The 14,626-nt window shown below is 38.6% G+C and overlaps 1 non-coding gene across 1 annotated transcript; it reads left to right on the forward strand.

Moving 5' to 3' along the window:
* The first annotated feature begins 10,963 nt into the window (after positions 1-10,963).
* Positions 10,964-11,071, forward strand: LOC112745554 (small nucleolar RNA R71). Its single transcript, XR_003173474.1, has one exon. It is a non-coding gene; the product is annotated as a small nucleolar RNA R71 (small nucleolar RNA).
* Positions 11,072-14,626: the final 3,555 nt, after the last annotated feature.

The following is a 14,626-nucleotide window of genomic DNA, read 5'->3' on the forward strand; positions in this document are numbered from 1 at the left end:
TGTTGGTGGATCACCGTTGTCAATGGCTACCTTCCATCCTTCCAGTGAAAACTACGCTCACGCGCTCTGTCACAGCACGGCTAATCACCGGTTGGTTCTCGATTCGGTTGGAATAGGATTTACTATCCTTTTGCGTCTGTCACTAACGCCCAGCCTTCAGGAGTTTGAAGCTCGTCACAGTCATTCAATCCTTGAATCCTACTCGGAATACCACAGACAAGGTTTAGACTTTCCGGATTCTCATGAATGCCGCCATCAGTTCTAGCTTATACCACGGAGATTCTGATTAAGGAATCTAAGAGATACTCATTCAATCGGATATAGAACGGAGGTGGTTGTCAGGCACACGTTCATGATTTGAGGAAGGTGATGAGTGTCACGGCTCATCACCTCCATCACAGTTAAGCGCGAATGAACATCTTAGATAGGAACAAGCGTGTTTGAATGGAAAACAGAAATACTTGCATTAATTCATCGAGACACAGCAGAGCTCCTCACCCCAACAATGGGGTTTAGAGACTCATGCCGTCAGAGAATACAAAGTTTAGATCTGAAATGTCATGAGATACAAAATAAGTCTCTAAAAGTTGTTTAAATACTAAACTAGTAGCCTAGGGTTACAAAATATGAGTGGACTATGATGAATGATGCAGAGGTCCACTTCTGGGGCCCACTTGGTGTGTGCTGGGGCTGAGATATAAGTGAGTCACGTGCAGAGGCCATTTGTGGAGTTGAACGCCAGTTTTTATGCCAGTTTGGGCGTTCAACTCCAGTTTTTTATCCTTTTCTGGCGCTGGACGCTAGAATTGGGCAGAGAACTGGCGTTGAATGCCAGTTTACGTCGTCTATCCTTGTGCAAAGTATGGACTATTATATATTGCTGGAAAGCCCTGGATGTCTACTTTCCAACGCAATTGGAAGCATGCCATTTCGAGTTCTGTAGCTCCAGAAAATCCACTTTGAGTGCAGGGAGGTCAGAATCCAACAGCATCAGCAGTCCTTTTTCAGCCTGAATCAGATTTTTGCTCAGCTCCTTCAATTTCAGCCAGAAAAATACCTGAAATACAGAAAAACACACAACTCATAGTAAAGTCCAGAAATATGAATTTTTCCTAAAAACTACTAGAAATAGACTAAAAACTAACTAAAACATACTCTAAACTATATGAAATTATCCCTAAAAAGCGTATAAAATATCCGCTCATCATGGAGCGTTGGATGAACTCCAACCATCCTCTAGCCACGGGCTTGAGGTCCAGTCTTCTTAATTGAACCGGCTTGCCTTTGGAGTCAATCTTCCATTGAGCTCCTTCCACACATATGTCCATGAGGACTTGGTCCAACCTTTGATTAAAGTTGACCCTTCTAGTGTAGGGGCGTGCATCTCCTTGCATCATAGGCAAGTTAAACGCCAACCTCACATTTTCCGGACTAAAATCTAAGTATTTCCCCCGAACCATTGTAATATAATTCTTTGGGTTTGGGTTCTTACTTTGATCATGGTTCCTAGTGATCCATGCATTGGCATAGAACTCTTGAACCATTAGGATGCCGACTTGTTGGATGGGGTTTGTTAGAACTTCCCAACCTCTTCTTTGGATTTCATGTTGGATCTCCGGATACTCATTCTTCTTGAGCTTGAAAGGGACCTCGGGGATCACCTTCTTCTTGGCCACAACATCATAGAGGGGGTCTTGATGAGCTTTGGAGATGAATCTTTCCATCTCCCATGACTCGGAGGTGGAAGCTTTTGTCTTCCCTTTCCCTTTTCTAGAGGATTCTCCGGTCTTAGGTGCCATCAATGGTAATGGAAAAACAAAAAGCTTATGCTTTTACCACACCAAACTTAAAATATTGCTCGCCCTCGAGCAAGAGAAGAAAGAAGAGATGAAGAAGAAGAAGAAATGGAGGAGAGGGAGAGAGATGTGTTTCGGCCAAGAAGGGGAAGAGAGGGTTGTGTTGTGTGAAAATAAGGAAGAATGGAGGTCTTTATATTGGGAAGGGAGCGGGGGTAAGGTTCAGCCATAAGGGTGGGTTTTGAGTGGGAAATTGATTTTGAATTTTGAAGGTAGGTGGGGTTTATGAAGTAGGTTTATGGGGAAGAGTGGATGGATGTGAGTGGTGAAGTGGTTATAGGGAAGAGAGATTGAGGTGATTGGTGAAGAGTTTTGGGGAAGAGTGTTTATGGGATTGTGTGAAAGAGGGGTGAGAAGAAGTGAGTGGAGGTAGGTGGGAATCCTATGGGGTCCACAGATCCTGAGGTGATCCTGTAGGGTCCACAGATCCTGAGGTGTTCAAGGATTTACAACCTTGCACCAAATTAGGCATGCAAAATGCCCTTGCACACAACTCTGGGCGTTCAGCGCCAGATTGGTGCTTGTTCTGGGCGTTGAACGCCCATTTGTTGCCCATTTCTGGCGTTGAACGCCAGAACCATGCTTGTTCTGGGCGTTCAGTGCCAGCTCTTCTCCAGGGTGCAATTCTGGCGTTCAAACGCCCAGATGCTGCCCATTTTAGGTGTTCAGTGCCAGAACCATGCTCTGTTCTGGCGTTGAACGCCAGCCAGATGCTTCTTACTGGCGTTTAAACGCCAGTAAGGTCTTCCTCCAGGGTGTGATTTTTCTTCTGCTGTTTTTTATTCTGTTTTCAATTTTTATATTTATTTTGTGACTCCACATGATCATGAACCTAATAAAACATGAAAGAACAAGAAAAATAAAATTAGATAAATAAAAATTGGGTTGCCTCCCAACAAGCGCTTCTTTAATGTCAATAGCTTGACAGTGGGCTCTCATGGAGCCTCACAGATGTTCAGAGCATTGTTGAGACTTCCCAACACCAAACTTAGAGTTTGGATATGGGAGTTCAACACCAAACTTAGAGTTTGGTTGTGGCCTCCCAACACCAAACTTAGAGTTTGACTGTGGGGGCTCTGGTTGACTCTGTTTTGAGAGAAGCTTACTGTGCCTCTTTTCCATGTTTACAGAAGGGTAACCTTCAGTTGTAAACACAAGGGAGTCCTCATTCAATTGAAAGACTAATTCACCTCTGTCAACATCAATCACAGCTCTTGCTGTGGCTAGGAAAGGTCTTCCAAGGATGATGGATTCATCCTCTTCCTTCCCAGTATCAAGGATTATGAAATCTGCAGGGATGTAAAGGCCTTCAACCTTTACTAACACGTCCTCTACTTGTCCATAAGCTTGTTTTCTTGAATTGTCTGTCATCTCTAATGAGATTTTAGAAGCTTGCACCCCAAAGATTCCCAGTTTCTCTATTACAGAGAGGGGCATGAGGTTTATCCCTGAACCAAGGTCACATAGAGCCTTTTCAAAGATCATGTTGCCTATGGTACAAGGTATTACGAACTTTTCAGGATCCTGTTTCTTCTGAGGCAATGTCAGTTGATCCAGATCACTTAGTTCACTGGTGAACAAGGGAGGTTCATCTTTCCAAGTCTCAATACCAAATAATTTGGCATTCAGCTTCATGATTGCACCAAGGTACTTGGTAGTTTGCTTTTCAGTAACATCCTCATTTTCTTCAGAAGAGGAATACTTATCAAAGCTCATGAATGGCATAAGGAGGTTCAATGGAATCTCTATGGTCTCTAGATGAGTCTCAGATTCCTTTGGTTCCTCAGAGGGAAAATCCTTATTGATCACTGGACGTCCCAGGAGGTCTTCCTCCTTGGGATTCACGTCCTCTCCCTCCCTTACAGGTTCGGCCATGGTAATTAATTCAATGGCCTTGCACTCTCCTTTTGGATTTTCTTCTGTATTGCTGATGACAAGTCATCTTAGCCTATTTTAACTAGTCTTTTTCTTTTGTTTTCATTAGAATTATGCACTTTCTTGAGCCATAAGCAAGCTAATTGGGTAGATTTTCATGTTTCCTTTGATTTAATCAACCATGTATGAATTCATGCTATTTCATGAGGTTTTATACTATAATTGTCACATATTATGAAAGAATGAATATCTCATGATTTTAAGCATAGCTTTGATGTGTTTGGTTGATTAATGATAGGTGAAGAAAGCTTGGAGAAAGGTTGAAGCAAGAAGGAATAGCTAGGAGTAAAGAGAGGACAATGGAATAAGTGAAATTGAACCAGGAAGCAAAAAGCTGGACCTAAAGTTAGCCTCAAACTTTTGCACAAACTTTTGGGTGAAAAGTTAGCCCCAACGTTAGCCCCTAACTTTTGGGCTAACGTTGGAACTTGAAAATCATTCCCTGGGCACCAAAAGTTTGCGCCAACGTTAGCCCCTAACTTTTGGGCTAACGTTGGCACATGAAAATCACCCCTGGGCACCAAAAGTTTGCGCCAACGTTAGCCCCTAACTTTTGGGCTAACGTTGGCGCCATAAGTGCACCAAGGAAGGCCAACGTTGGAGCAAAAGTTAGACCCCTAACTTTTGCACCAACGTGGGTATCAGCAAAATATAGGGGCTGATATGAAACGTTGGACCAAAAGTTAGACCCTAACTTTTGCTCCAACTTTTACTCCAACTTTTGCAAAACTCCAACCCGGTTCATTTGGTTCACTTTGGTTCTTCTCCAAACTCCAAGAGCAATCAACCAAGGCCTCTTTCAACCCAATTCCACCAAGAGCAAAGGCCCAACTCAAGGCTTGAAGATCATTTGAAGAAAGTGTATAAATAGGATAGAATTCAAGTTCTTCGGGGAGCTTTCCCTTTGAATTTTCATAATAGTTTTCGGAGAGCTTTGGATATTGAGTGATCTTTAATTTCTTAGTCTTGGGGAAGGAGAATTCACTTCTCTTCCTCTTAGTTTTATTGCTTTCAATTTCAATTACAATTGTCTTAGATCTTGGGTTGGAGAATTGAAGAAATTCTGTTTCAATCTCATCCTTGGATCTCTCTGCTTTATTTACTGTTTGATTGAATTTAATTTCTGTTAATTGCTCTTCATCTACTTTCCTTGCAATTTACAATTCCCTTGCAATTGTTCTTGTTGGATCTAGGAAGGCATTGAGATCTAGACTCGGTTTACTAGTCTCTGGGTCCTGAGATCTGAACTTTCAATTTCTAATTCTCTGTTTACTGTTTTCATGTTCATTTACTTTTCTGCTTCAAGATCCGATTTAACCCAAACCCTCTTCTACTTCTCTGCTTGATGCAAATTTACTTTTCCTTGTTTAATTTCTGCAAATCCAAGTCCCAATCCCCTTTACAATTCAAGTCATTTACATTTCTTGCACTTTAAGATTCCGCAATTTACATTTCTTGCATTCTAAGTTTCTGCCATTTACTTTCTTGTTCTTTAAGATTTAGCAATTTATTTCCTGTTCTCTTTAATTCCATGCAATTTAATTTCTGCAAATCACAAAACACTCAACCAAATCTTGATTCGCTTGACTAAATTAACCACTAAGCTAAAATTGCTCAATCCTTCAATCCCTGTGGGATCGACCTCACTCCCGTGAGTTTTTATTACTTGATGCGACCCGGTACACTTGCCGGTTAGATTTGTGTGTTTTGGGAGAAATTCATTTTTCCAGCAAAATACTCATCAAGTTTTTGGCGCCGTTGCCGGGGATTGATTAGATTGACAATGATTAAGTGAAGTGGTGATCTAGATCAAGCATTTTTTTTTTAATTTTTGACTAACCCACTAACTGTTTGCAGTTTTGTCTCAACTGACTACACTCAATTTTCAAGAGTATCATTGTGTGTTCCGTTGTTGATTTTTATGTCGCAGGAAAAAAGAGCAGCCAGAAGGAAGGATATCATTGAAAATGAAGTTTCTGAGAAAGAAGAACATGCCAACATGAAGCCGCAAATCATTACACTAATAGAGAACAATTGTTCCTATGGTGGAAATCCATTGGAGGATCCTGAACAGCATCTATCTATTTTTCTGAGGATCTGTGATGTTGTCAATAATGATGTCTATAAGCTCTTGCTATTCCCTTTCTCACTAAAGGATGAGGCAGCACAATGGCTTGAAACTCTTCCCCAAGGAAGTATCACTAGTTGGGATGGTTTGGTTGTCAAATTTCTAGCCAAATTCTCTACATCCCAACAGAACATCAAGATGAAAGAGGGAACACATCCATTCATGCAAGGAGAGGAAGAACCATTGCTCAAAGCATGGGAAAGATACAAGAAAGCAAATGACAAAGTGGCTTTTCAAGCATTCTACGAAGGATTAATCCCAGAAACGAGAAGAGCGGTGGATCACTTCTCAGATGGCTTACTCGAAGCAACAGCAACTGGTCAAGGAACTGCAAGGTTCAATGACAAGAGAACCAACAACCAACACTCCTTTGAGACACCACAGAATGCAACTTCAGAGAAAGATACGATGAATCTTGAAGGAATGAGGGCAGTCATGAATCAAAGCAAACAGCTACATCAGCAAACTCAGCAACAATTGGAGTCAATGGCTAGACAACTTGATTTTCTCCATTCCACTACAGTGAATGCACAATTCCCACCATGGAAGCCACATTCTTATCTAAGAATGAGGGAACCTCAACATCAGGAACCAAGGAACTTCAACTACAACAACCACTTCCCAAACCTGCAACAACATCACCACACAATCTCACAGAATTCTCAAAGGATCACCAATCTAGAGAGCGTAGTAGAGAGAATGATGACACATCAAATGATGATGAACAAACACCATGAGAACTTACTCGGGGGAATTGGGAAGCAAATGGAACAATTAGCCAAAAACCTCACAGAAACGAGTGAGAAGAAAGCAAAGCCTCACTTAGAAGGACAATGGGACAAGGAGAAGGAAGCTCAGAATTTGAGCTGAGCAAGCACAAAGGATGTCAAGCTAGTGACAATAAAAGAGCGCTTGTTGGGAGGCAACCCAACCGGAGGTAACTATCTTTTCATATCTATTTCAATAAAAAGGTTAATTAGTTTTATCTAGATTGCAAGAAGCTAAGTTTGGTGTACACACCAAAACAATATAAAGGAGAATGAAAGATTCTAAGTTTGGTGTCCACCAAAACCCCATTGTAACACACATTCTCACTTTCTGCATAATGTAGGCTTCAAGCATACTGGATGAACTAGTTAGCCATTTTACTGTTTTTCTTAGTTTTCAGTTCTATCACTTTTGAAAACGAAAAAGAAATTATCACACATGGTTAACCATTGGCAAGGTACTAAGTTTGGTGTTCCCATACCAAAGTAAGTTCAAAAAGCCCGCAAATAAATCATGAAAATTAACCATTGTTTCCAAGTGCTTGGGGAACAAGCAACTTTCAATATCACTGCAGAGTATCATACAAGCTTTTGGAGATGTTTAGCATCATCAATCAAAGAGGTGAAAGATGAACATGAAGGCCAGCAATGATGATGATGAGACGAAGGAAAGCAAGTAAACTTCAACAGGTTGTATTGTTAAGTGATTGTTTTACATCAAATATTGCTGTAATTGAAGGTTGGATTGTATCCTTATCTGCCCTGCTTGTCTGCATAGTATAGTTTTTTACCCCTGCCTGCCTGCATAGCATAGTCTTTCTGTGATTCAAGAAGCAAGATGCTTGATCATTCACAACATTCTTATCTTCAAAACTTGTTTGCACTCAATTTTCAAGAAATGCATCACATGAAAGTTCTTTGAAAAGAAGGATTGAGGAATCAAACAATTTTGAGGCAAGCAAAAGATTAGGAGAAGTGGAGGTTCTAGTTGTATGATTTTGTATTGAGGTTGCATGCTTGTGAAAACTTGCATGGGAGCTCATAGGCAGGACATGAAGTTCAAAGAAGTATTGTGGAGATTCTCAAAAATTTATTGATCCAAGAAGCAGCAAACAAAACAAACGAAAGAAAAGAAAATACAAAGACAAAAAGAACATGGCCCAAGGCTCTGAGCATCAATTACTAGGCAGAAAAGAAAGAAGAAACAATGACTCAAAGAGTTGTTAGCCTAGTAAAATGCTTGTGGTTGAGTTGTGTCAAAGAAAGAGGCTTGAGCAAGTAAATCCTTAGGGGTGCTTTAACACCCAATACCTTAAAACCAACTGGTTTAGGAGTATTGATTGAAAGCTTAATTAAAAAGCCGCTTTGAGACATGATACTTAGAGTCGAGGCCAAAGCACAGAAACTATAAGCTGCTTCAAGGTGATTACATATAAAGAGATCTCCATGATACCATTTGGATGAAAATCCTAAGACCTAAGACTCCCAATATGTGAGGACTAGTAAGCACTGAAGCCCTTGCAAGAGCACATGATTTAGAGTTCACCCCACTGTACCTGATCACTTCACTCACAGGACTTTACAAGTTATTCTTCAATCCATCTTAATTAAAAGAACCTTGGAGCATAAATTTATTTCTTGCTTAAGGACAAGCAAGCTTTAAGTTTGGTGTTGTGATGACAAGTCATCTTAGCCTATTTTAACTAGTCTTTTTCTTTTGTTTTCATTAGAATTATGCACTTTCTTGAGCCATAAGCAAGCTAATTGGGTAGATTTTCATGTTTCCTTTGATTTAATCAACCATGTATGAATTCATGCTATTTCATGAGGTTTTATACTATAATTGTCACATATTATGAAAGAATGAATATCTCATGATTTTAAGCATAGCTTTGATGTGTTTGGTTGATTAATGATAGGTGAAGAAAGCTTGGAGAAAGGTTGAAGCAAGAAGGAATAGCTAGGAGTAAAGAGAGGACAATGGAATAAGTGAAATTGAACCAGGAAGCAAAAAGCTGGACCTAAAGTTAGCCTCAAACTTTTGCACAAACTTTTGGGTGAAAAGTTAGCCCCAACGTTAGCCCCTAACTTTTGGGCTAACGTTGGAACTTGAAATCATTCCCTGGGCACCAAAAGTTTGCGCCAACGTTAGCCCCTAACTTTTGGGCTAACGTTGGCACATGAAAATCACCCCTGGGCACCAAAAGTTTGCGCCAACGTTAGCCCCTAACTTGGTGGCTAACGTTGGCATAAGAAAAACCTCCCTGGCCACCAAAAGTTTGCGCCAACGTTAGCCCCTAACTTTTGGGCTAACGTTGGCACATGAAAAATACAAGGGAAGGAGCAAAATTTTGCGCCAACGTTAGCCCCTAACTTTTGGGCTAACGTTGGCGCTATAAGTGCACCAAGGAAGGCCAACGTTGGAGCAAAAGTTAGACCCCTAACTTTTGCACCAACGTGGGTATCAGCAAAATATGGGGGCTGATATGAAAAGTTGGACCAAAAGTTAGACCCTAACTTTTGCTCCAACTTTTACTCCAACTTTTGCAAAACTCCAACCCGGTTCATTTGGTTCACTTTGGTTCTTCTCCAAACTCCAAGAGCAATCAACCAAGGCCTCTTTCAACCCAATTCCACCAAGAGCAAAGGCCCAACTCGAGGCTTGAAGATCATTTGAAGAAAGTGTATAAATAGGATAGAATTCAAGTTCTTCGGGGAGCTTTCCCTTTGAATTTTCATAATAGTTTTCGGAGAGCTTTGGATATTGAGTGATCTTTAATTTCTTAGTCTTGGGGAAGGAGAATTCACTTCTCTTCCTCTTAGTTTTATTGCTTTCAATTTCAATTATAATTGTCTTGGATCTTGGGTTGGAGAATTGAAGAAATTCTGTTTCAATCTCATCCTTGGATCTCTCTGCTTTATTTACTGTTTGATTGAATTTAATTTCTGTTAATTGCTCTTCATCTACTTTCCTTGCAATTTACAATTCCCTTGCAATTGTTCTTGTTGGATCTAGGAAGGCATTGAGATCTAGACTCGGTTTTCTAGTCTCTGGGTCCTGAGATCTGAACTTTCAATTTCTAATTCTCTGTTTACTGTGTTCATGTTCATTTACTTTTCTGCTTCAAGATCCGATTTAACCCAAACCCTCTTCTACTTCTCTGCTTGATGCAAATTTACTTTTCCTTGTTTAATTTCTGCAAATCCAAGTCCCAATCCCCTTTACAATTCAAGTCATTTACATTTCTTGCACTTTAAGATTCCGCAATTTACATTTCTTGCATTCTAAGTTTCTGCCATTTACTTTCTTGTTCTTTAAGATTCAGCAATTTATTTCCTGTTCTCTTTAATTCCATGCAATTTAATTTCTGCAAATCACAAAACACTCAACCAAATCTTGATTCGCTTGACTAAACCACTAAGCTAAAATTGCTCAATCCTTCAATCCCTGTGGGATCGACCTCACTCCCGTGAGTTTTTATTACTTGATGCGACCTGGTACACTTGTCGGTTAGATTTGTGTGTTTTGGGAGAAATTCATTTTTCCAGCAAAATACTCATCAATTGCTTGGGAGAGTACTAGGAGGGATTTCAGTGATCCTTTTACTCAGCTGGCCCACTTGTGCTTCCAAATTTCTAATGGAGGATCTTGTTTCATTCATGAAACTCACAGTGGCCTTAGATAGATCAGAGACTAAGTTTGCTAAATTAGAGGTATTTTGCTCAGAGTTCTCTGTCTGTTGCTGAGTGGATGATGGAAAAGGTTTACTATTGTTAAACCTATTTCTTCCACCATTATTAAAGCCTTGTTGAGGCTTTTGTTGATCCTTCCATGAGAAATTTGGATGATTTCTCCATGATGAGTTATAGGTGTTTCCATAAGGTTCACCCATGTAATTCACCTCTGCTAATGCAGGGTTCTCAGGATCATAAGCTTCTTTTTCAGAAGATGCCTCTTGAGTACTGTTGGATGCAGCTTGCATTCCATTCAGACTCTGAGAAATCATATTGACTTGCTGAGTCAATATTTTATTCTGAGCCAATATGGCATTCAGAGTATCAATTTCAAGAACTCCCTTCTTCTGAGGCGTCCCATTACTCACAGGATTCCTCTCAGAAGTGTACATGAACTGGTTATTAGCAACCATGTCAATGAGTTCTTGAGCTTCTACAGGCGTTTTCTTTAGGTGAATGGATCCACCTGCGGAAGTATCCAATGACATTTTAGCCAATTCAGATAGACCATCATAGAATATATCCAGGATGGTCCATTCTGAAAGCATGTCAGAAGGACACTTTTTGGTCAGTTCTTTCTATCTCTCCCAAGCTTCATAGAGGGATTCACCTTCTTTTTGTCTGAAGGTCTGAACATCCACTCTAAGCTTACTCAACTTTTGAGGAGGAAAGAACTTGGCTAAGAAAGCCTTGACCAGCTTATCCCAAGAGTTCAGGCTATCCTTAGGTTGAGAGTCCAACCATATTCTAGCTCTGTCTCTCACAGCAAAAGGGAAAAGCATAAGCCTGTAGACTTCAGGATCTACTCCATTAGTCTTAACAGTATCACAGACCTGCAAGAATTCAGTTAAGAACTGAAAAGGATCTTCAGATGGAAGTCCATGAAACTTGCAGTTCTGCTGCATCAGAGAAACTAATTGAGGTTTCAGCTCAAAATTGTTTGCTCCAATGGCAAGAATGGAGATGCTTCTTCCATGTAAATTGGAATTAGGTGCAATAAAGTCACCAAGCATCCTCCTTACATTATTATTATTTTCGGCTGCCATCTCTTCTTCCTGTTTGAAAATTTCTGAAAGGTTGTCTCTGGACTGTTGTATTTTAGCTTTTCTTAGTTTTCTTTTCAGAGTCCTTTCAGGTTTTGGATCTGCTTCAACAAGAATATTCTTGTCTTTGCTCTTGCTCATATGAAAAAGAGGGAACAGAAAAATAATAATAATAGGGATCCTTTTTACCACAGTATAGAGGTCCCTGTATGAGTAGAAGAAGAAAAGAAGGAGATTCAGAGGGAAAGAGAATTTTCGAAAATAATTTTTGAAAAAGAGTTAGTGATTTTCGAAAATTGTTTTTGAAAAAGGTTAGTAATTTTTGAAAATTAAAATAAAAAATTAAAATAATTAGTTAATTAAAAAGAAATTTTGAAAAAGAGGGAAGATATTTTCGAAAATTAGAGAGAGAGTTAGTTAGGTAGTTTTGAAAAAGATAAGAAACAAACAAAAAGTTAGTCAGTTAGTTGAAACAAATTTGAAAATCAATTTTGAAAAGATAAGAAGTTAGAAAGGATATTTTAAAATCAAATTTTGGAAAAGATAAGATAAGAAGATATTTTTGAAAAGATATGATTGAAATTAGTTTTGAAAAAGATTTGATTTTTAAAATCACAATTAATGACTTGATTCACAAGAATTCACAAGATATGATTCTAGAACTCAAAGTTTGAATCTTTCTTAACAAGCAAGTAACAAACTTGAAATTTTTGAATCAAAACATTAATTGATGATGTTATTTTCGAAAATATGATGTAAAATTAAGAAAAAATATTTTTGAAAAATATTTTTTTTTGAAATTTTCGAAAATAGATAAGAAAAATGAAAAAGATTTGATTTTTGAAAAAGATTTTGAAAAAGATAAGATTTTTAAATTGAAAATTTGATTTGACTCATAAAAACAACTAAATTTTAAAATTTTTTGAAAAAGTCAAATCTAATTTTCGAAATTTATGAGAGAAAAAGGGAAAGATATTTTTTTTTATTTTTGAGTTTTTAATGATGAGAGAGAAAAACTTAAAAATGATGCAATGCATGAAAGTTATGGATCAAAGTATGTGATGAATGCAAGAACACTATGAATGTCAAGATGAACACCAAGAACACTTTGAATGTCATGATGAACATCAAGACTTATTTTTGAAAATTTTTATATGCAAAGAAAACATGCAAGACACCAAACTTAGAAATCTTTCATGTTTAGACACTATGAATGCAAAAATACCCATGAAAAACAAGAAAAGATGCAAAACAAGAAAACATCAAGATCAAACAAGAAGACTTACCAAGAACAACTTGAAGATCATGAAGAATACTATGAATGCATGAATTTTTCGAAAATTTTATGCAAATTTTAAAACATGCAATTGACACAAAACTTATAACATGACACATGACTCAAACAAGAAACACAAAAATATTTTTTTGATTTTTATGATTTTATTAATTTTTTTGTATTTTTCGAAAATTATTTGTGAAAAAGAAAAATAAGGATTCCAAAATTTTTAATATGAATTCCAGGAATCTTATGCTCTTTAAACTAAAGCTCCAATCAAAGGGTCAGGCATGGCTTAATAGCCAGCCAAGCCTTAGTATGTAACTCAGACATGACACGCCTGACATTCCCTATCCAGAAGAATTAGACATGGCTTTACAGCCAGCCAGGCTTCAACATGCTTCATGAAACACTAGAATTCATTCTTAAAAATTCTGAAGAAAAATATATTTTTGAAAACATTTTTATTTTAAAAATTTTTTTTCGAAAACAAAGGAGAAATTTTTTGAAAGATTTTTGAAAATATATTTTTTTTTGAAAACTTTTTGAAAATAAGAAGAAAATTACCCAATCTAAGCAACAAGATGAACCGTCAGTTGTCCAAACTCGAACAATCCCCGGCAACGGCGCCAAAAACTTGGTGCACAAAATTGTGATCTCAGGCAACGGCGCCAGAGACTCTGTACGCACGTCTTAATAAATTGTTTTTCATTCACAACTTCGATACAACTAACCAGCAAGTGCACTGGGTCATCCAAGTAATAAACCTTACGTGAGTAAGGGTTGATCCCACAGAGATTGTTGGTATGAAGCAAGCTATGGTCACCTTGTAAATCTCAGTCAGGCGGATATCAAAGGTTATGGAGTTTTCAAAATTAAATAATAAGTAAACATAAACTAAGGATAGAGATACTTATGTAATTCATTGGTTAGAATTTCAGATAAGCGTATAGAGATGCATTCGTTCCTCTGAACCTCTGCTTTCCTGCTATCTTCATCCAATTAATCTTACTCTTTTCCATGGCTGGCTTTATGTAAGGACATCACCGTTGTCAATGGCTACTTTTGATCCTCTCTGGAAAATGGTCCGATGCGCTGTCACTGCATGGCTAATCGTCTGGAGGCATCACCCTTGCCAATGGCTGCATCCCATCCTCTTGTGAAAATGGTCCAAATGCTCTGTCACAGCACGGCTAATCATCTGAGGTTCTCGATCATACTGGAATAGGATTTACCCTCCTTTTGCGTCTGTCACTATGCCCAGCACTCGCGAGTTTGAAGTTCGTCACAGTCATTCAATCCCAGAGTCCTACTCGGAATACCACAGACAAGGTTTAGACTTTTCGGACTCTCATGAATGCCGCCATCAATCTAGCTTATACCACGAAGATTCTGATTAAGAGATCCAAGAGATACTCATTCAATCTAAGGTAGAACGGAAGTGGTTGTCAGGCACGTATTCATAGGGAATGATGATGATTGTCACGTTCAACACATTCAGGTTAAAGTGCGAATGAATATCTTAGAAGCGGAATAAGTTGAATTGAATAGAAAAACAGTAGTACTTTGCATTAATCTTTGAGGAACAGCAGAGCTCCACACCTTAATCTATGGAGTGCAGAAACTCTACCGTTGAAAAATACATAAGTGAAAGGTTCAGGCATGGCCGAATGGCCAGCCCCCAAAACGTGATCAAATATGATCCGAAGATCATAAGATGTCTAATACAATAGTAAAAAGTCCTATTTATACTAAACTAGTTACTAGGGTTTACAGAAGTAAGTAATTGATGCATAAATCCACTTACGGGGCCCACTTGGTGTGCGCTTGGGCTGAGCTTGAATGTTACACGTGCAGAGGCTCTTTCTGGAGTTGAACGCCAGGTT

This window comes from Arachis hypogaea, chromosome 14 (genome assembly GCF_003086295.3).
Source record: "Arachis hypogaea cultivar Tifrunner chromosome 14, arahy.Tifrunner.gnm2.J5K5, whole genome shotgun sequence".
Taxonomy (NCBI): Eukaryota; Viridiplantae; Streptophyta; class Magnoliopsida; order Fabales; family Fabaceae; genus Arachis; species Arachis hypogaea.